At 35.2% G+C, this 6,620-nt stretch overlaps 1 pseudogene; it reads right to left on the bottom strand.

Annotated features, from left to right (window-relative positions):
* Positions 1 to 4,024: 4,024 nt before the first annotated feature.
* Positions 4,025 to 5,789, bottom strand: LOC132183207 (pentatricopeptide repeat-containing protein At4g26680, mitochondrial-like; annotated as a pseudogene).
* Positions 5,790 to 6,620: the final 831 nt, after the last annotated feature.

Raw genomic sequence — 6,620 nt, 5'->3', positions numbered from 1 at the left:
ATATACCCCCAACAAAACCCTAGACCTAACCCACTTAAAATCATGTTTTTTAGCCTAAACCTTACGGGGTGTCCGGACAGGTTAATGGGCTGTCCGGACAGGGCTTTACGGAGCAGAAATTTAGTTTCTGGAAATGCGGTTTGGACCTGGGGAATTGCGGTCCGGACCCGGCCTGTCCAGTCTTGATCAACAGCTCCGATTGATGGGCGTTTGTGGTTCGATTGAGCTAAAATTTTGCAGGGACGTTCATAACACATGAATCTACATTATGAACGGTGGAGATTGGATTCTGAGCATTCTATATCAGTTTTTGAGCCTGTGAACAGTAACATCTGCATTTTGGAACTGAATTAAGTCAATACAAGAACTAACAAATGTGATTGTTTATATCAAATTGTAATTTCCTCTGAATCTAGGGAAATGTAAAAGAAATAGATGTGGGTCTTGACGAAATCAATGGCCCAATGGGACTGACATTCGTATTTGGTAATTGCCTAATTGGTACATATATAACAAGCAGATCCACGACCTTATTAGACATATATTTACCGAATAAGTAAAGTGAAAAATTATATTTTTATTTTATAATTATCTTACAGTATTAATGTAACTGTTTTTACTAACTCTTAAACCAGTTCTTGTTAATTAAAAAAAATTAAGAATGGATTGATAATATCACATCATCGTTGTGAGACAATATATAAGAAAAAATACGGTATATTACATTACTTATAGCAAGCAGCGCCATCAAATATTATATTCTCTTAAAATTGTAAACGGTTAATAATATCAAACATTTTTTTCAAGACATTGGTGGTAGTAAGACCTATAATTAATCAAATAATTGTAATAAATCATAGGGAAAAGTTCACATACCCTCACTCAAATTACCACCAAATTGACAATGTCTCTCCAAACTTTCAACTGTGACAATGTGCCCCCCCTCCCCCAAACTATCAAAAATTGTCAATGTTTCCTCCAATGACAAGACTACCCTTAGTAAAATAAAAACTAAAAATAGTAAAACTTCTAGAAAAAAACTAAAACTAAAAAAAAAATCCAAAGGGTGGCAATGACGAGACTACCATTAGTTTTATAGCTCTTTTAATTAAAAATTTATGTTGTAAAAAAAATTAAACAAAATAAAAATTTTCATTTTCTAAAACAAAATTAAAAAAAAAAAAAATATTCATTTTAAAAAATAATATATATTTTTTTTTAAAAAAAAAAATCGTTCTTTTTAAATTAAAATTTTCTTTTTTTAAAGAAAATATTCATTTTAAAAAATAAATTTTTTTTTTTTAAAAAAAAAACCGTTCTTTTTAAATTAAAATTTTCTTTTTAAAAAAAAAAATTTTTAACTTTCTAAATTTAGAGGGACATTTTTGTCTTATTGGGAAATATATATGATCATTTTTATCTTTTTTTCTAGGCTTAGGGGGACATTGACAATGTTTTGGCAATTTAAGGAGGACATTGTCACAATTAAAAGTTTAGAGGAGTAGTAGTTTGAGGGAAGTATGTGAACTTTACCCTAAACCATATGTAAAATATCACCGCTAATAATGTAGATGCTGATGAAACAGATTCTTGTAGTGACTCCAATACTCCATGTTACATTTTTTGAACCTGCCCATATAGTCCTTAAAGTACTTCACATAGTTGGATGATGGACATTAATGGAGGTTCAGCTATGATTAGAAGGAGATCAACGGGTGTGATGAGAGAAGAAGGTATATATATATGTCATACTTTCTGACATTAATTTGGTTTTGGAAATTAATGCTATGAGAAGTTCATGGTAAGAAGTGGTCCTACAACAGCCAATCTATTGAGGCTAATTAACGTATCTCAACCTCCGTGCTTTCTAAACAGATTCCCTCAGAGATTTCACACCTCTCCAAGTTGTCTTCTCTCAATTTGTCTGGTAATTATGGTTTATTTACTGAAAGTGAACTAAGAAGTTTAGTCCAGAACTTAACTAGCCTAGAAGAACTTTTACTGTCTCACGTCAATATCCTAAAAAACTGCTCAGTACATGAAGAATTACCAACCGATTTTTTTTTTTTTTTTTTTGCTAACAAACCTACAGCCTGAATTTTACTCATTCAATTCTCTTGAGGTTTTGATACTCCGGCTTACAAGTTTTTTTTTTTTTTTTAGTAAACCACCAACTTCAATTGAAAAATTAAGTTCTTTACATGTTTTAACTATTTGGGATTGCCATTTCTCTCGATCTATTCTACCTTCACTCGATAATCTCACCCAACTAACTTTGCTAGATCTATCATATAACACTCTTATAGGTCACATCCCTTCTTCATTTTTAGCTAACTTGACTTAACTAACTTATCTGAACCTAATTTTAGCCAATAAATTGAGTGAGATTGCGATTTTGCAAGAATAATTTACGTTTTTAAAAGATGCTGTAAAACGTAAGGTGTTTGACATTTCGACTTAAAAAGTACTTAATTTAAAATAAGAAAAAAAATTGCGATTTCTATAAGCAATCTAGAGGTGCTTATTCAAAAAAGAGTGGATTTTAAACTAAAATCACGATTTTGCATAACAAATATTTAATTAAAAAGTAATTTTTAACGTGTTTTACCAAATACCTTTGTGATTTTAAAAAGTTGCGATTTAAAAAACGCAATCTTTAAAAATGCACTTATTGAAACCGCATTCCCAAAGAGACCCAAAGTCTATAATTGACAATTTGAAATGCTCCTAGGTTTTTACCTAATTTGGATTTAATCATTGGGTTTCCAATTTAAAGAACAAGTTTTATTCAAGCTTCAGGGAGGTCTCTTTGTAACTTTACAGTCAAAGTTAACGGAATGGCATCCAATGTCAATACCACGCCAACAAATGCCAAATCAATCATAGAAAGTTAACTGCATCCAATGTCAATACCTTGCCCCCATTACGCTTGGATCTGAGAACCAACAGTTTCATTGCATGTTTATGACAGAAGTTGTAGAAATACCTTGCCCTGATGGTGCTGCCAGCCTCTGTTCTTGGAGTACCAATGGACAATGTGATTTGTGAATGTGAATTGTTCACAACAATCGAAACAACATCGTTTCTCTAACTTGATTTTGCGTTAGATTGAATCCGATCGTAGGACTCGCCAAAAAAGAAATGAAGGTAGCCGACCGCGAGATCTCTTACCATTTCTGACTTGAAGATCCCCAACTGAATAAACCCAAAGAAAGAAATAAAAAAGGTCTGAGAGTACAAACACAACTTCCATTTTGAGAAATTGTGAAATGGAGGAAGAGAGCAAACATTCGCCCAAGGAGGAGAAAGAGACAGAGCAAGAGCCGAAGAAATCACTTGTAGTGTACTCGTTCTCCTTCTCACATTTGCTCTCTTCTTTTTTATTTCCAAATAATAGATTGGCTCATGTTTTCATTTGTTTCTATTTAGGCTTAATAGGGACCACCACCATCCATCTTGTTGAGGGGAAGCCTCCAATCGAGAAGCAACTGACAAGCATGCTTCCATGGGGAAGATGAGAAGCCATCATCATCACCTTGCATGAATTTAGAGCCATTTCTAGTATTCTATACATATATATATATGCGCAGAAAAAGGACCAATATACATCGAAAAAAAAAAAAAAAAAAACAAAACATTAGCTGATCAAGTTCCAAAGTCGCATCTAGCTTTATTGACCCCTACCTCCTTCATGGAGAGTTTTGACTTATTTTGTTCAATAAGATTATTTAGACTCCTAATATTCTAACAAACAAAATGCATGAGCAAAAAGAGGGAAAGTAACTAAACCGTACCTCCTTCATGGAGAGTTTGACTTGCTGGCTCTCGGTAAAAGGTAAATAAAGAACAGAATAATCTTAGGAAGCAGAGCACCAAATTTGCAACCTTAATGTAAGAAATCATTATACTTGCTTTTCACAGTAAAAATAAAACAATGGAAGATTATACAACTAGTTTTAGTTTTGTTCTCAAAGTAAAAAAAGTGTAGTTCCCACTAAAAGCTAAGATTTACAAGTTACAAGGTGAGATCATGCAAGAAGAGGTCAATTTACAACAATACAACCTTTATAAGTTACATGGAAAGCTTAGGTGCATACAACCTTAGCATTTACCTCCAAATGCTTTCTTCTCATACTAGGCACCAAAGTTGGTGGTTTTGGATTTGTCAAAGCTTGCTGGCATAAGACCTCTAGCTTCCATCTCACTACATAAAATCTTTGCCTCTTGAATTTTTCCACACTGGCAAAGCCCACTGCAAATCTCAGATAAGCTGCCTGAATCAGGAGTCATTGATCTCTCAAACATTTCCTTCAAGACTTGGACTGCTCCATCAAAGTCCTCATTTTTGCAGAAGGTTGATACCAACATTTTGAAAGTATATTCATTTGGATGGCAACCACTCCTTAACATGCTTTTATATATTTGAAAGGCACGCTTGGAGTTCTTTCTCATGCACTGACCACAAATAAGGGCAGAAAACGTTGAGGCATTTGGCACTAAGTTATGCTTATCAAGTTCCTTAACCAGATATGCCGCTTTCTTTGTCTTACCCTCCTTGCATAGTCCAAATATCAAGGCATTATACGTTAAAATATCAGCCTTAACTTGATTCCTCAGCATCTCCTCGTAAAGCTTGCTGCCCATCTCACTATTACCCACTTGGCTATACCCATTTATCAAGGTATTGTAGGTCACAGTATTAGGAGTAATATTCGTGCCCTTCATCTCAGTGAAAACCTTATTAGCTTCATGTAATTTCCCTTCCTTGCAAAATCCATGGATAAGCGTGTTAAACGTAACCACATCCTGGTGCACCCCACTCCTTTCCATTGAGTTTTTAAGCTTTATTGCAAAGCTCAATAGACCCTTACTGCAATGTCCTGCAATCAATGTGTTATAAGATGCGGTATTCGGTCTAAAACCCAAGCTCTCCATCTCCCTAAACGCCTCAAGAGCCTTCTCCAATTTTCCCAATTTACAGTAAGCGCGCATGACCATATTAAGAGTATAAACATTTGGCGAAATCCTATGACGCCGCATTTCTCTATAGAATGCCAAAGTAATATCCATCCTTTGCAAATCAAGCAAAGAGCTCATGTAGGCGTTACACGACTCAATAGTAGGGAAAAATCCATAATCCTTCATTCGACAAAAAGTATCAGTGGCATCCCTAAGCTTCTTCATATGCGCGAAAGTGAGTCAAAAACACGAGGCGAAGAATCACACAAGCGGTACGAGTGTAGCATTTCTTCAAACAGATTGGAGGGTACATCTATGGAACCAGATACGATAATGTTCCTCAAAATGGACCCTGCAGATTTGAATTTCCGGTTTTTTGTGAGAATGTGGAGAATTATGGAATGAATTTCGAGGGAATGGCAACTGGGTTTTTGAATCCCAGCCCAGTTGAAAACCTCGAGGGAAAGAACATGGTCCTTCTGAATCTTGAGCAATACATGTTTCATTCTGAGGGGTGTTAGATCGGTTGATAACGAACTGAGCTTAGCCCAATCAGAGTGAATCAGGTGGCTGTGTGCAACGTTTATGAAATCAAGGTCTTCACCTCTGGGCTCAGGGACTGTTCGGTGGGGTATTGGAATTGGTTTCCACTTCCTTTCTCCAAAATTCCCAGGTATCGTGGGTTTCACAGAGGAATTCAGCAAAGTCGAAAATCGACGGAGTGGAAAACTGTTATTCATAATTTCTTCATAAAACAGATAAAATGGGTTTTCCTTTTGGTACGCGAACAAGCTGAACAACTTTGGTGTATAACCAAAGCGATTGTTCGACTCAAATTATTTCGTCCTAATTCAGCGTAATGTAAATGAAATGGAAGTGGGTCTTGATGAAAACAATGGTACTAGCCTTTTTTGGGCGCAGAGAACGAAGAAAACGGAGCTTTTGGGCTCACTTCGCTTTGCTTCAGACCTCTGAATTTCACTCAGGCGTAAAAAAACAAAGAAACGGCCATTAAATTGCACTGAATAAAAGAAGAAGAAGAAGAAGAAGAAGAAGAAATGGGACCGACGACTGTCGTTGATATATACCAACTAACCGGTCGTATTAGCACGTAGTCGAGGATAGTCGTTTTTTGCTATTGATTGAGTAAACGACTAGAGTTGGTATGTCTTTGCTACAAACCGCGTTTCTCTCGTCTACACATGATTTTCATTAATTCTCTCAACAATAATTGAAAAACAAGTAGTATAAGATTAGATTACATGGTTGTTTCATATAGATTACAATAATTGAGTCACACTTTTTCAAAATGCATCTTGTTTTGAATGAGTCGTCTTTTTGGGCGTACAAACTTATGTAACGCTTATAAAAGCCCTTTACTTGTAGTTCCTTCTTTACCAAAAGAGCAATACACACAGTAAATGATGATGATGGCTAACTCTGGAACTCCAATACTGCTACACAGTAAATGATTTATGTCAACATCCATATTCTTTCTAAAATGCAGCATTTGGTCTAAAATATATAATGATATACATCTTCCTAAACACCTTAACAGCCTTCTCCAATTTTCCCAATTTACAGTTAATTATAAGAAACATGACCGTATTAACACTAATATTCACATAATCATTTTCTCGTACCACGCGTAAAATGGTTTT

The sequence above is a fragment of the Corylus avellana genome, chromosome ca5 (genome assembly GCF_901000735.1).
Source record: "Corylus avellana chromosome ca5, CavTom2PMs-1.0".
NCBI classification, from domain to species: domain Eukaryota; kingdom Viridiplantae; phylum Streptophyta; class Magnoliopsida; order Fagales; family Betulaceae; genus Corylus; species Corylus avellana.
Note: the sequence above shows the minus strand (reverse complement) of the source record. Positions and strands in the feature narration are given on the sequence as shown.